Genomic DNA, 15,840 nt, shown 5'->3' on the forward strand with positions numbered 1-15,840 from the left:
TACCATAGAGTAATGACAGGTACTACATGCAGTCTTGTGGTTTTTTATTCGGAATATGACTCTTGTAATTTGTAAGCTTTTTCTTTTTAATTTTCCATAGACAGGCTTTAATTTATTAGGTTTAGATTGTTTATAGACTGTGCAGTGCAGGAAACACAAACATTGGTTGCTGTTGTTTTTCGTCATTCATCTGTCTCATGCTGGCCGTTTCTTACTACCTTCATGATCTGATGAACAATAGTTAGCAATGTTTAAAAAGCCGGCATGCAGATAATATTATAATTTTGTTTATAAGTGTTGCATTTTATGCCCCGCCCCCCCCCCCTTCGCAAAACTGACTTAACCCAGCTGCCGACCAATCATTCTTAGGACTCTCTTTTGCTTTTCAATATTAAGTTATAGACATATTTTATGTACACACTATTGATAACTACTCCAAATAATTATTACCTTACTTTGTAACGATCAGTAATGGGGAGCTGTTGATATAGTATAAAACATTGTGAGAAACGGCTCCCTTTGAGGTGGAGTAGTTTTCGAGAAAGGAGTAATTTTCCACGAATTGATTTCGAGACCTCAAATTTAGAATTTTGAGGTCTCGAAATCAAGCATCAGTCCGAAAGCACACAACTTTTTTTTCTTTCATTATTATCTCGATGACCGATTGAGCTCAAATTTTCACAGGTTTGTTATTTTATGTATAACGATTGAGATTCACCAAGTGAGAAGACTGATCTTTGACAATTACCAATACAAATAGTGTCCAATGTCTTTAAGGGAGGGAATTAGCAATAGTTTTCAGAAAAACTGTCATTGCCCAGTCGCCACCTTTTCACAAATTTTTACAAAAAGGAGTGTCTATGGGTATTAACCAGACACTTAATGCGCCAAGGAAACGATGGCAGGATACGGAAACTTGTTTTGTTTTATTGAAATAATTATAAAAGGTCTATTCGCAATAGTCATCACACTAATAACAACTAAATTGCAACTGAATTAAAAAAATGTTGGAAGTATGCAACAGTAATAATATTTCTCTACATGATCATCGCATGGTTCCGTACGCCATTGTTGTCTGGTCTAAATAACCACTGCTTATAAAAGTAAGATACACGGACCGAGATAAACGAGTAACCCATGGACGGACAGTGACCGCTGAGGATGATGACAGTTCAACGCCTGGGGGCTGATATTCTACAGAAGGCTCTTTTGTTTATTTTACGGACCCTGGACTTGGCTGAATTGTTTCATTCTCATCCTGGTCAACATCTTATTGGGTTGTTATGGCTCCACTAAGACCGGTAATGGGGGGGGGGGGGGGGGGTAGTGTTTCCTCATGTATTTCTAGCTTTTAACCACTTAATCTTAGATCTTGTCTTTGTACCACAAATCTTTATGCCTATCCAAATGTTGCACTAGCGTAAAATGTCTACTGTTTCTTTATAGAAGGCTATAGTCACTTTTCTCGTTACTAAATCGACACAGGCCTGTTTATGTGTTCTTTGTTTGAAAGGGAAGGTACACGTTTGTTAACTACTCAAAACAAATCATAACTTAAAAACTGACTTGGTAACCAGCATTGGAGAGCTGTTGATAGTATAAAACGTTGTGGGAAACGACTCCCTCTGAAGTAACGTAGTTTTTGAGAAACGGTAATTTCTCACTAAAAATATTAAAAGACTTCTATGCTAGAGTAGAAGTCTTTTATTCATATCTGAAAGCACACAAATTCGTCCAACAAGGGTGTTTTTTCTTTCATAATTTTCTCGCAACTTCGATGACCAATTGAGCCCAAATTTTCACAGGCTTGTTGTTTTATGCTTATGATGGGATCGCCTAGTGAGAATTCAAGTCTTTGACAATTACCAAACCTGTACAGTGCCTTTAAGAAATGTTATGGCCCACTGTATGGCCCGAAAAAGTAGCCGTGTCTACGTCTGTGGAGGTAGGATTTTTTTTAGCTATACAGCTAAACGCAGACATAAACCAATGAACTCTAATTCCGTTCAATATGAAACACACTGATTTTTTGTCGTCGAGAACAACAACTAGTCGTCAGCTTTGTCTGTCTCGTAAACACAACTTATTATGCACAACATTAGAAAGTGCGTTATAACAACCTGCCAGCGCACCTGGATATCTCTTATTGATACATTTGTTATACAATGTTATACATCATTTTGAATGCGCGCGATAATTCGTCCAATCACTGTACAGTTCACACCAAGTTCAGGCCAGAGGTGCCCTGGGAGCGTTGTCCTTCCATGATCCGATGGGACCTTCGTCCAATAAGCGTACAGTTTGATTTCGTTACAATATGAACAAGTCCGGTGGTCAGCTTTATTCCTTATAAGTAGGGTAAGGGACCGGCCGCCTGTTCCAATGTTCCACATCTTCAGCATCTATGGGTGCGTTCGTTTAGCTCCACTGGGTCGACCCCGGGCTGCCCCGGTGCGTTCGAATAGCTTGGCTTCATTCCAGGGGCTCACCTGGGTCAGCCCCCTGCATGCCCTGCTTGGGGAGTGGGTCACTTGGGGGTGACCCGAGGTGCGCTGTGATCGTTCGATTAGCTCTTGTCAGGGGCTCACCCGAGTGAGCACCGCGGGGTCGACCCAGGGAAGCTAATCGAACGCACCCTATATTATACAGTTTACGTAATATTTTCATCGGATCGGCGGCGGCCAAGCGTCTTCTTTTTCTACAATAATATTGTGTCATTCGATTGGTAATGTGCATCTACAGTCAACACTAATATTGTGTCATTGATTGGTCGAGCAGCCAAGGTTACAATAACATTGAGTCATTTGATTGGTTGAGCGTCTACAGTCTATAAACATTGTGTCGTTTGATTGGTTGAGCGTCTACAGTCCGATAATTTTGTTTTCATTTGATTGGTTGAACGTCTACCGATGTGTAATAACATTGTGCCATTTGACTGATTGAGTGTCTATTGAGCGTCTGCAGTCTTCAATAACAATGTCTGCTCTTCAATGATAACGATCATTGGTCACTTGGTCGGCCGTAACGTCCGTCGATGTATCGAAAATACACAAAACCTCGATATTTTTTTGACATCGAAATTGCCGATGTCACTTTTTTAATCATATCGAAAGATAGGAAATTTCGATGGTTTCGATATATCGAACATTTTCGACGTTTTTAAATTCGAGTGTCTAATGGTATCTAACGTCAATGTGGATTTTGCAGTATCTATTTTTGGAATTGTTTATCAGGGAGAGCGCGAACGCAGTCCCCACTATCAGAAATTGTACTCCCGAGTTCCCCACATTTGGGGGAATCGCATAGGTCAACCCGTCCGAAGTGCAATGGATAGGCCTCGCCATGGGAGAACCGCCTTATTGATCACGGTATCTCCTGAGCCAGGTAAGTATGCTTGATAGTTGTTTGGCAGAATGACCGGACCTATGCGATGTACACTCTATTCATGGTTGGATACTTTTACAACCGCTTGTCGATATATATACTGCGCATGCGTAGTGCAATTTAATATGCTAATTAGATGCGTTATGACGTCATCATCGTCACCAGACGTCATCATCAATCTCACTTCTTGCTGGTCAAACCATCCTCTTCCCTGTGTCCTCCTACTCATTAGATTACCCCTTGCTTGTTCATGTTGTGTGCTTTCATGTATTTCATTGCTTATGTCCCTATAACTTTATGTACCTGCTCATGTGTGTTGTGTTGTCATTCAACCTCAAGAAATTCTCAATAGAATCGTAATGTCGGACCATGGAGGTACAATCGGACTGTCCACTGAACATTTTTTTGAGAAAAGGTTCACCACATTTTTCTAGATCTGGTTTGCGGTATTTTATAACCCGTGTTTCTACTATCCAGCAGGTAGATTTGTTTTATTAAATCATCTCTCTAACCATATGCATTGTAAAACAAACGGTTACAAACGCTTTTCAAAAACCAACTCGATCGGTCCAAGGCAACGTGTTCCTTTACAAGGTCCCTCGGAAGCTGTTGGTCCATTGGTGGTACAGGAGCTTCTGCCACCAATGCTGTTCCATCAATCACAAGTTCTATTTTTGGATTTGTTTATCAGGGAGAGCGCGAACGCAGTCCCCACTATCAGAAATTGTACTCCCGAGTTCCCCACATTTGGGGGAATCGCATAGGTCAACCCGTCCGAAGTGCAATGGATAGGCCTCGCCATGGGAGAACCGCCTTATTGATCACGGTATCTCCTGAGCCAGGTAAGTATGTTTGTTAGTTGTTTGGCAGAATGAGCCAATCTATGCGATGTACACTCTATTCATGGCTGGAAACTCTAACAACCGCTTGTCGATTCATTTGCTATATATACTGCGCTTGCGTAGTGCAATTTAATATGCTAATTAGATGCATTATGACGGCATCGTCGTCAGACGCATCATCAAGCTCCCCTTCCCTTTTTGTTGAAAAAAACATTGACATACACACACAAAAACGCAACCACATCCCACCTGTATCCCTTGTGTTTCCCACTTCTTGCAGTCAAACCATCGCCCTTCCCTGTGTCCCCCTATTCATTAGATTACCCCTTGCTTGTTCATGTTGTGAGTTCTTATTTATAACGTTTCGATAAGCTCGCTTAAAGGAACACATTGCCTTGGATCGGTCGAGTTGGTCTTTGAAAAGCGTTTTGTGACCGTTTATTATAAAATGCACATGGTTAGAAAAATGATGTAAATGTAGAATACAATGATCTACACAAATATGCCTTGAAATTGCGTGGTTTTCTTTTTACCTCGTCCAATAACACGGCCGGCCTTTTATGGGAGTCAAAATTTTGACTCCCATAAATGGCCGACCGTGATAGCTCGCGACGTAAACAGAAAACCGTGCAATTTTGAGAGATAGTTGTGTGGATCATTATATTCATTATATTCTACTTTGAAAACATCTTTCATTTCATAACAAACGGTTTCAAACGCTTTTTATAGACCAACTCGTCCGATCCAGGGCAACGTGTTCCTTTAAGTGAGCGGCAGGACGCCACCTCCACTTGCTAGCGCGGAAAAAATTATCAAGTTTGGAGGGGCTCTTAAAAAAGGACCTAGGAAGTTGTTTGACCGACTATGGTGGTAAAGGAGCTTCTGCCACCAAGCAATGCAGTATCTTTATCACAAGTTCTATTTTTACTATCCAGCAGATAGATTAGGTACTTCCAAAGAGTAGATTTTTTGAATTTATGAGACTTCTCTGTAGTACCGCGGAGTAGATTTTCGGAATTCGGGAGACTTCTCGGTTCTGAAAAGAACTACCTGGGCGGAAGGATCGGCTGGGTTCAGGTTACTCCATGGTTGTTCCATGGAGGTAGAATTCATGGTTGATCGAGAGGACTTCTCGTTACACCACTGGGCCGCGGAGTGAGTTCTTATTCACAACGTTTCGATTAAAGCTTGCTCTAGTGAGGCAGGACGTCATCTCAATCTTGCTGGCGAGGAAAGAAAATCATGATCAAACTTGACGGGACTCTTAAAGAAAGGACCCCGGAAGCTGTTTGACCATGGTGGTAAAGGAGCTTCTGCCGCCAAGCAATGCTGTACCATCAGCCACAAGTTCTATTTTTGGAGTTGTTTATCAGGGAGAGCGCGAACGCAGTCCCCACTATCAGAAATTGTACTCCCGAGTTCCCCACATTTGGGGGAATCGCATAGGTCAACCCGTCCGAAGTGCAATAGATAGGCCTCGCCATGGGAGAACCGCCTTATTGATCACGGTATCTCCTGAGCCAGGTAAGTATGCTTGTTAGTTGTTTGGCAGAATGAGCCGATCTATGCGATGTACACTCTATTCATGGTTGGAAACTCTAACAACCGCTTGTCGATTCATTTGCTATATATACTGCGCATGCGTAGTGCAATTTAATATGCTAATTAGATGCGTTATGACGGCATCGTCGTCAGACGTCATCATCAATCTCCCCTTCCCTTTTTGTTGAAAAAAACATTGACATACACACACATAAACGCAACCACATCCCACCTGTATCCTTTGTGTTTCCCACTTCTTGCGGTCAAACCATCGCCCTTCCCTGTGTCCCCCTATTCATTAGATTACCCCTTGCTTGTTCATGTTGTGTGCTTTCATGTATTTCATTGCTTATCTCCTTATAACTTTATGTACCTGCTCATGTGTGTTGTGTTATGTGTGCTGTCATATAAAATCGTAACGTCGGACCATGGAGGTAGAATCGGACTGTACACCGAACATTTTTTTAAGAAAAGATTCAGCACATTTTTTTTTCGAGATTTGGTTTGCGGTATTATAACCTCATGTGTGTTTCTACTTGCCAATGTGTGTTTCTACTTGCCAGTTAGATTAGGTTCTTCCAAAGAGTAGATTTTCGGAATTTATGAGACTTCCCTATACTACTGCGGAGTAGATTTTCGGAATATGGGAGATTTCTCGGTTCTGAAAAGAACTACCTGGGCGGAAGGATCGGCTGGACTATACTACTTCAGCTTACTCCCCATGGTGTCCATGGAAGTAGAATAATTCATGGTTGGTCTATAGAGAACCTCTCGTTACAAACTACACACCACAGGGCCGCGGAGTGAGTTCTTACTCACAACGTTTCGATAAGCTTGCTTTAGTGGAGCAGGAAGTCATCGGGAGATTTCTCGATACTGAAAAGGACTATACCTGGGCGGAAGGATCGGCTGGGACTATACTACTTCAGCTTACTCCAGGGTGTCCATGAAGGTAGAATAATTCATGGTTGGTCTATAGAGAACCTCTCATTACAAACTACATCACCGAGCCGCGGAGTGAGTTCTTATTCATAACGATTCGATAAGCTTGCTCTAGTGAGGCAAGACGTCATCTCCATCTTGCTTGCGAGGAAACAAAATCATGATCAAATTTGGCGGTATCTTAAATTGAAGGACATCGGAAGTTGTTGGGCCATGGTGGTGAAGGAGCTTCTGCCACCAATGCTGTACCATCAATCACAAGTTCTATTTTTGGAATTGTTTATCAGGGAGAGCGCGAACGCAGTCCCCACTATCATAAATTGTACTCCCGAGTTCCCCACATTTGGGGGAATCGCATAGGTCAACCCGTCCGAAGTGCAATGGATAGGCCTCGCCATGGGAGAACCGCCTTATTGATCACGGTATCTCCTGAGCCAGGTAAGTTGCTTGTTAGTAGTTTGGCAGAATGACCGGACCTATGCGATGTACACTCTATACACTCTATTCATGGTTGGATACTTTTACAACCGCTTGTCGATTCATTTGCTACATAACCTGCGCATGCGTAGTGCAATTTAATATGCTAATTAGATGCGTTATGACGTCATCGTCGTCAGACGTCATCATCAATCTCCCCTTCCCGTTTTGTTGAAAAAAATATTGACATACACACACAAAATCGCAACCACATCCCACCTTTGTGTTTCCACTTTTTTGCGGACAAACCGTCCACCCTTCATTGTGTCCTCATATTCATTAGATTACCCCTTGCTTGTTCATGTTGTGTGCTTTCATGTATTTCATTGCTTATCTCCTTATAACTTTATGTACCTGCTCATGTGTGTTGTGTTGTCATTCAACCTCTAGAAATACTCAATAGAATCGTAACGTCGGACCATGGAGGTAGAAGCGGACTGTCCACCGAAAAAACAAAATGAGAAAAAATTCAGCATGTTGTCGTTAAACCTCGAGAAATACTCAAAAGAATCGTAACGTCGGACCATGGAGGTAGAATTGGACTGTCCACCGAACATTTGTTTGAGAAAAGATTCAGCACATTTTTCTAGATTTGTATTGCGGTATTTTATAACCCGTGTTTCTACTATCCAGCAGGTAGATTAGTTTTTTCCAGAGAGTAGATTTGTTTTATTAAACCATCTTTCTAACCATATGCATTATTAAACAAACGGTTACAAACGCTTTTTAAAAACCATCTCGACTGGTCCAAGGCAACGTGTTCCTTTACAAAGGACCTCGGAAGCTGTTGATCCATGGTGGTAAAGGAAGGAGCTTCTGCCACCAATGCTGACCATTAATCACAAGTTCTACTTTTGGATTTGTTTATCAGGGAGAGCGCGAACGCAGTCCCCACTATCATAAATTGTACTCCCGAGTTCCCCACATTTGGGGGAATCGCATAGGTCAACCCGTCCGAAGTGCAATGGATAGGCCTCGCCATGGGCGAACCGCCTTATTGATCACGGTATCTCCTGAGCCAGGTAAGTATGCTTGTTAGTAGTTTGGCAGAATGACCGGACCTATGCGATGTACACTCTATTCATGGTTGGATACTTTTACAACCGCTTGTCGATTCATTTGCTACATAACCTGCGCATGAGTAGTGCAATTTAATATGCTAATTAGATGCGGTATGACGTCATCGTCGTCAGACGTCATCATCAATCTCCCTTCCTTTTTGTTGAAAAAATATTGACATACACACACAAAATCGCAACCACATCCACACCTTTGTGTTTCCACTTTTTTGCGGACAAACCGTCCACCCTTCATTGTGTCCTATTCATTAGATTACCCCTTGCTTGTCATGTTGTGTGCTTTCATGTATTTCATTGCTTATCTCCTTATAACTTTATGTACCTGCTCATGTGTGTTGTGTTGTCATTCAACTCTAGAAATACTCAATAGAATCGTAACGTCGGACCATGGAGGTAGAAGCGGACTGTCCACCCGAAAAAAAAAATGAGAAAAAATTCAGCACATTTTTCTACTTGGCGGGACTCTTAAAGAAAGGACACCGGAAGCTGTTTGACCATGATGGTAAAGGAGCTTCTGCCACCAAGCAATGCTGTACCATCAGCCACAAGTTCTGTTTTTGGATTTGTTTATCAGGGAGAGCGCGAACGCAGTCCCCACTATCAGAAATTGTACTCCCGAGTTCCCCACATTTGGGGGAATCGCATAGGTCAACCCGTCCGAAGTGCAATGGATAGGCCTCGCCATGGGAGAACCGCCTTATTGATCACGGTATCTCCTGAGCCAGGTAGTATGCTTGTTATGGTTGTTAGGCAGAACGATAGGATCTTTGCGATGCACAATCGATCCATGGTTGGATAATTTACACCCGCTTGCCGATTCAAAATGGTGCCATTTCATCTATATACTGCGCATGCGTAGTGCAATTTAATATGCTAATTAGATGCGTTATGACGTCATCGTCGCCAAACGTCATCATCACTCTCCCTTTCCACTTTTTGTCGAAAAAATATTGACATACACGCACATAAACGGAACCACATCCCACCTGTACCTTTGTGTTTTCCCACTTCTTGCGGTCAAACCATCCCCCCTCTTCCCTGTGTCCTCATATTCATTAGATTACCCCTTGCTTGTCATGTTGTGTGCTTTCATGTATTTCATTGGCTTATCTCCTTATAACTTTATGTACTGCTCATATGTGTGTTGTGGTTGTCATTATACCTCAAGAAATACTCTATAGAATCGTAACGTCAGACCATGGAGGTAGAAGCGGACTGTCCACCGAAAAAAAAATGAGATTCAGCACATTTTTCTATATAGATTTGGTTTGCGGTATTTTATAACCCGTGTGTCTACTATCCAGCAGGTAGATTAGGTTCTTGCAACGAGTAGATTTTTGGAATTTGTGAGACTTCTCTGTAGTACCGCGGAGTAGATTTTCGGAATTCGGGAGACTTCTCGGTCTGAAAAGAATTACCTGGGCGGAAGGAATCTGCTGGGCCTGGGACTACACTTCAGCTTACTCCATGGTTGTTCCATGAGTAGAATTCATGGTTGATCTAAAGGACTCTGGTTACACCACCACGGGCTGGGAGTGAGTCCTTATTCACAACGTTTCAATTAAAGCTTGTTCTTGTGAGGCAGAACGTCATCTCGAACTTGCTAGCGATGAAAGAAAATCAGGATCAAACTTGGCGGGACTCTTAAAGAAAGGACCCCGGAAGTTGTTTGACCATGATGGTAAAGGAGCTTCTGCCACCAGGCAATGCTGTACCATCAGCGAGAAGTTCTATTTTTGGATTTGTTTATCAGGGAGAGCGCGAACGCAGTCCCCACTATCAGAAATTGTACTCCCGAGTTCCCCACATTTGGGGGAATCGCATAGGTCAACCCGTCCGAAGTGCAATGGATAGGCCTCGCCGTGGGAGAACCGCCTTATTGATCACGGTATCTCCTGAGCCAGGTAAAGTATGCTTGTTATGTTGTTAGGCAGAATGACCGGACCTATGCGATGCACAATCGATCCATGGTTGGATAATTTTACACCCGCTTGCCGATTCAAAATGGTGCCATTTCATCTATATACTGCGCATGCGTAGTGCAATTTAATATGCTAATTAGATGCGTTATGACGTCATCGTCGTCAAACGTCATCATCACTCTCCCTTTCCCTTTTTGTCGAAAAAATATTGACATACACGCCACATAAACGCAACCACATCCCACCTGTATCCTTTGTGTTTTCCCACTTCTTGCGTCAAACCATCCCCCCTTCCCTGTGTCCTCATATTCATTAGATTACCCCTTGCTTGTTCATGTTGTGTGCTTTCATGTATTTCATTGCTTATCTCCTTATAACTTTATGTACCTGCTCATGTGTGTGTGATGTGTCGTTAAACCTCGAGAAATACTCAAAAGAATCGTAACGTCGGACCATGGAGGTAGAATTGGACTGTCCACCGAACATTTGTTTGAGAAAGATTCAGCACATTTTTCTAGATTTGTATTGCGGTATTTTATAACCCGTGTTTCTACTATCCAGCAGGTAGATTAGTTTTTTCCAGAGAGTAGATTTGTTTTATTAAACCATCTTTCTAACCATAATGCATTATTAAACAAACGGTTACAAACGCTTTCAAAACCATCTCGACTGGGTCCAGGCAACGTGTTCCTTTACAAAGGACCTCGGAAGCTGTTTGATCCATGGTGGTAAAGGAAGGAGCTTCTGCCACCAATGCTGGACCATTAATCACAAGTTCTACTTTTGGATTTGTTTATCAGGGAGAGCGCGAACGCAGTCCCCACTATCAGAAATTGTACTCCCGAGTTCCCCACATTTGGGGAATCGCATAGGTCAACCCGTCCGAAGTGCAATGGATAGGCCTCGCCATGGGAGAACCGCCTTATTGATCACCGGTATCTCCTGAGCCAGGTAAGTATGATTGTAAGAAGATAGGCAGAACCACAGGATCTTTGCGATGTACACTCTATCCATGGTTGGATAAAATGGTGCCATTTGACCTATATACTGCGCTTGCGTAGTGCATTTTTATATTCAAAATTAGATGGCATTTGACGTCATTACGCCAGACGTCATCATCAATTTCCCCAGCCCCAAGCTTGCCTCATTTATAAGTTACCCCAAAAGCATCCTCAACACAGCTTGTCCTTTGTCACTTGAAGCCTCTTGTGGTCCCACACCCCATTCACTCTCTCTTTATTGTTTACCTCTTGCTTTTCCTGCGCGCTTTCTGACTCTTTCTCTATTCGATCAATTGTGTTCCACTAAATGCTCACGTTAAACTTCATCTACCTGCATGTTTATTGTTGTGTGCCTTCGAGAGAGACCATGGTATGGCCGGGCGGCGTATTTACACATGTACGTCAGCAGGCCATGGACTTCTTTTGCAAACAAACATTAGCTTACACTTTTTTCTTTCACCAATTCTAGGTGAAAATACATCCGTTTTTAAGAATCCTCTAAAACGAAGGACCTCGACAAAATGTTTGACGAAACTTCACATTATCGTTACCATTGTCAACATGCAACTGTTTCCTTGACAAACGCAGTAAAGATTGTTGCGAGGACTACAACTAACTTTGTAGAAATGGAAGTTATTTTTATACAATTTGGTTCTATTTTTGGATTTGTATATCAGGGAGAGCGCGAACGCAGTCCCCACTATCAGAAATTGTACTCCCGAGTTCCCCACATTTGGGGGAATCGCATAGGTCAACCCGTCCGAAGTGCAATGGATAGGCCTCGCCATGGGAGAACCGCCTTGTTGATCACGGTATCTCCTGAGCCAGGTAAGTATGCCCATTGGAAGTTTGGCATACCGAGTGGATCTATGCATAGTACACTCTATCCATGGTTGTTAAATTACACCAGATTGCCTACCCAACAAGGCGCCATTTGGTCTATAAACTGCGCGTGCGTAGGCCCATTTAATATGCAAATTAGAAGGTGGATGTCCGTACACTGTACGGACGCGTGGTATGTGTACGTACACATTGTCCCGCCGGTTGTAGCTCCATGTATACGGCGTGTGTGTGCATACACATGTACAGTACAAGTGGAATAATAAACGAAGCATGGCATACCATGCACGTGTGCTGTACATGTTCAGCACACTAAACACACACGTACAGAAGGACACCATATCAGAGAAGTAGTCATGCCCTTATATACATTCACAGTTCAATTCATTATTTTCCGACAAAAACTACAAAACTTTTCACAAATTGATCTTGAAAAGTAAAAAATGAATTCCACACTCAGTTTTAGAACACATGTACCAACTACAATAAATTCAAAAGAATCCATGCAATAATATTCTCAATCGAGTAGGCACTGCCTAGAGAAAACTATCCTTTTTAAAGATTGCACATTAAAGTATAGAGAAAATAAATCAAAATTTTACCAAGTACAATGTTGGCACTGTATAAGAAACAGTCTTTTTGTGAACACTGATTAAAAACATTGAGTTTAGATCTCGCTAAATATTTGCCTTTTGCACAATGACTAACTAGAGAGAATATATTTACTTAACATAAGTAATGTACGTACAATATCAAAGTTGAAAGTATTTAACAGAGTACATTGTAGAAAACAATGTTGGTATAATATTATTGCACATGGACGCAAGGAGAAAATAAGTTAACATGTTGAGAACATGATAGTCCACAAAAATTAAGTGTATTTTAAGTAGCCCACTAAATAGTTCAGAAACCACTAGGTCAACTTGTTTGTAAACCCGCGTAATTAAAAGAAAAACGAACTTATTATACTCAACATTTTCAAAATTCTAAGATTCCTTCTGATATTATAACCGAAAAGCAAAATGTCCAAAGGAAACTCGCTGGATTGACCTTTAACAAAATAAAGTAAAAATCCATCAATGAGCACCCCTTTAAGAATTCCTACTTGACGCCCGTGTGGTAGAGCCCCCCCCCCCCCCGCCCTTGTCCAGGAGAAAGGACTAGCAACTATCCACCCCTCCCCCTCAAGTCCCCCGAGAGACTTCCAAGAACCATGCAGATCGCAACGAAGACACAACAAATGGGTACGCCAAGCCACACCGGCGCAGAACAAAGGCTGTTGAGCACCTGGTTGTCATCATTATTGCACCTTCGCCAGACGTCTTCCAGATGGCAACGACGGACCAGGTTTGAATTTGTTATCGAGTCGAAGGTTCTTATCAGTATCTGATGTTTCAAAGCACTCGGATTACTGTGATAACAATTGTAAGCGTTAAAACTTACTTGTTAACGAGCAATGGAGAGCTGTTGATAGTTGAACAGAAACATTTGTGAGAAACGGCCGGCTCCCTCTTAAATGCTCTGAACATGGAGGTAGAAATTCTACCTCCGTGCTCTGCTGAAGTAACGTAGTTTTTGACGAAGAAGAAATTCTCCAATAAAATAGTTGATTTTGATTTCGGGACCTCTGAATTAGATTTTGAGGTCCCGATATCAAGCATCTGAAAGCACACAACTTTGTGTGACGAACGGTGTTTAACATTATTCTCTTCTCTCGCAACTTCGACGACCAATTGAGTCACATGTTAGGTCTCGAACTCAGGGCCTCTGAAAACACACCAACATGTGCGACATCGGTGTTGATCCTTCAATATTCACGGCAACTTGAACGAGTGGAAATGTTCACAGGTGTGTTATTTGATCTGGTCTCGAGACAGTGGCCTGTAAAGACACACACTATTGGTAATTGTCAAAGAACATACAGTCTTCTCAATTATTATTATCTCAACATATGCATAAAATAACACACCCGTCCTGTGAAAATTTGAGCTCAATTGGTCGTCGAAGTTGAAACATAATAATGAAAGAAAAAACACCCTTGTTAGACGAAGTTGTGTGCGTTTATATGGTTGATTTCAAGACCTCGAAAATTATGTCACTTCAGAGGGAGCCGTTTCTCACAATGTTTTATACCATCAACCTCTTCGCATTACTCGTCACCAAGTAAGGTTTTATGCTAATAGCTATTTTGAGTAATTACCAAGAGTGTCCACTGCCTTTAAATGCAATTTGTCTAAATTTGGTGTTTGGTTCTGCTCGATTATTTTACTTGGTGCTTAGCCTAATCCCGTAACCTCGTTGAAGATATAGGGACACAACAGATTGTTTTAATCCAAATGTAGTTATACATACAATGAAACTAACGTGCGAAAAATTGCAGTTCGAAAGGTGGTAGCAGTTTTGAGATGACATTGCCGCATATTGAGCGGTTATGTCCACACACATACGCCAGGAGAATGTTTAGAATCCCTTTCTTGTAAACCACATCCCTTACAATAAAAGGAACCGTTTCTCAAATTGTTTCTATTATCAACAGCTGCTGTGCTTCATACTTCTTATATCTGTTCCTTGCTCGTGATTATACCAAGTAAGTTTTTAAGGTTATTCGTTTTGGGATTAATTACCAAAGGCAAAAAACATTTGAAGGGCCTTTATCACCCCTTTAGTCTAGCCTATGTTTGATCGCTGCTGTATGTAGGAGGAAAGCCTCCTTCTCCATAACACCATGTATTAAGTTGCCTATTATACAGTGGCGTAACCAGAGGGGGGGCAGGGGGGGGGGGCGGCGCCCCCCCCCGCTCAGAACCCTTGCCCCCCCCTCTTGCCCCCCCCCACCCATATGAAATCAGAGATTAGGCCTTATATATAAATCGTTTAAGGCTGCATAAAATGCTGCCGTAAAACGGAAAACTTTTATCCATTATCAGTAGGCCCTATGTGGACTATAACATGAAAAACGCATGCGCGATCGTATTGGCGGTAAATGTTTGTTGTGGTTTTGCGGTTACAGAGAGTGCAGGATGTGACAAAGTTCTGTTAAATACGTGGTGGTCTGAACCCAGACCAATAGCTCCGTAAACACAAAGTCAGATCATGGAGGTAGAAATTTCTACCTCGGAGGTAGAAATTTCTACCTCCATGGTCAGATGCACTACAGAGAAATTTACTACAGCACAAAAATGGCCAGCGTAAAAGGTTGCTTAGACCATTTCTTCTCCTTTGAAGCAAGCGGTGCAATTGAGAGGTAGGCCTATTATTTTTAAATATCCGTTTCGTAACTAAAATGTGATTATTAAACACCTACAATTTCGATCCTGTATTTTGGCTTACACTTGTTACAATAAGGCCGAGTAAAAAAAGAAACATGTTTAGTGTCTGGGTTTCTCAAAATAAGGAAGGAGGAGGGGCTTTTTATTTTTTATTTCAAGATGGTCGCCATGAATGTCAAATATCAACTGGTTTTTTTTCTGCTGCTGAAATACACAAAACATAAATGAAACAGTTTGGTCAAGGCATTCAGACAAGACATTCAGATTTTTTTTTTTTTTTTTTTTTGCTGAGATCATTAAAAATAACCCTTTTTCAAAAAAAAAAAGAAAAACAAAATGTGCATAAAAAACTTAAGAAAAAAAAAGAGGTGTCCTGTAAAAAGGAAGCGGGCGGGGACGCTAAACATTTCTATTTTGCTATTTTTACTTGGCCTAATATTATTATGTTTTGGGTATTTACACACCCACAAAGCCTAGTTGAGAATACCGTGTACAACTCTAAATTGGTACTTGTTGACCACAGTTGGTAATTTAATCCTATT

General features: G+C 41.7%; 9 non-coding genes across 9 annotated transcripts; all 9 read right to left on the bottom strand.

Annotated features, from left to right (window-relative positions):
* Nucleotides 1–3,229: 3,229 nt before the first annotated feature.
* On the bottom strand, nt 3,230–3,392 carry LOC139953401 (U1 spliceosomal RNA). Its single transcript, XR_011787976.1, has one exon. It is a non-coding gene; the product is annotated as a U1 spliceosomal RNA (small nuclear RNA).
* Nucleotides 3,393–4,071: 679 nt separating this feature from the next.
* On the bottom strand, nt 4,072–4,234 carry LOC139953402 (U1 spliceosomal RNA). The gene has a single exon (XR_011787977.1). It is a non-coding gene; the product is annotated as a U1 spliceosomal RNA (small nuclear RNA).
* A 1,361-nt stretch (nt 4,235–5,595) lies between these two features.
* On the bottom strand, nt 5,596–5,758 carry LOC139953394 (U1 spliceosomal RNA). Its single transcript, XR_011787970.1, has one exon. It is a non-coding gene; the product is annotated as a U1 spliceosomal RNA (small nuclear RNA).
* A 1,235-nt stretch (nt 5,759–6,993) lies between these two features.
* Nucleotides 6,994–7,156, bottom strand: LOC139953396 (U1 spliceosomal RNA). The gene has a single exon (XR_011787971.1). It is a non-coding gene; the product is annotated as a U1 spliceosomal RNA (small nuclear RNA).
* An 898-nt stretch (nt 7,157–8,054) lies between these two features.
* On the bottom strand, nt 8,055–8,217 carry LOC139953393 (U1 spliceosomal RNA). Its single transcript, XR_011787969.1, has one exon. It is a non-coding gene; the product is annotated as a U1 spliceosomal RNA (small nuclear RNA).
* A 619-nt stretch (nt 8,218–8,836) lies between these two features.
* Nucleotides 8,837–8,998, bottom strand: LOC139953398 (U1 spliceosomal RNA). The gene has a single exon (XR_011787973.1). It is a non-coding gene; the product is annotated as a U1 spliceosomal RNA (small nuclear RNA).
* Nucleotides 8,999–10,015: 1,017 nt separating this feature from the next.
* On the bottom strand, nt 10,016–10,179 carry LOC139953399 (U1 spliceosomal RNA). The gene has a single exon (XR_011787974.1). It is a non-coding gene; the product is annotated as a U1 spliceosomal RNA (small nuclear RNA).
* An 805-nt stretch (nt 10,180–10,984) lies between these two features.
* On the bottom strand, nt 10,985–11,147 carry LOC139953397 (U1 spliceosomal RNA). Its single transcript, XR_011787972.1, has one exon. It is a non-coding gene; the product is annotated as a U1 spliceosomal RNA (small nuclear RNA).
* A 715-nt stretch (nt 11,148–11,862) lies between these two features.
* Nucleotides 11,863–12,025, bottom strand: LOC139953403 (U1 spliceosomal RNA). Its single transcript, XR_011787978.1, has one exon. It is a non-coding gene; the product is annotated as a U1 spliceosomal RNA (small nuclear RNA).
* Between the last annotated feature and the right edge of the window lie 3,815 nt (nt 12,026–15,840).

This window comes from Asterias amurensis, chromosome 21 (genome assembly GCF_032118995.1).
Source record: "Asterias amurensis chromosome 21, ASM3211899v1".
Taxonomy (NCBI): domain Eukaryota; kingdom Metazoa; phylum Echinodermata; class Asteroidea; order Forcipulatida; family Asteriidae; genus Asterias; species Asterias amurensis.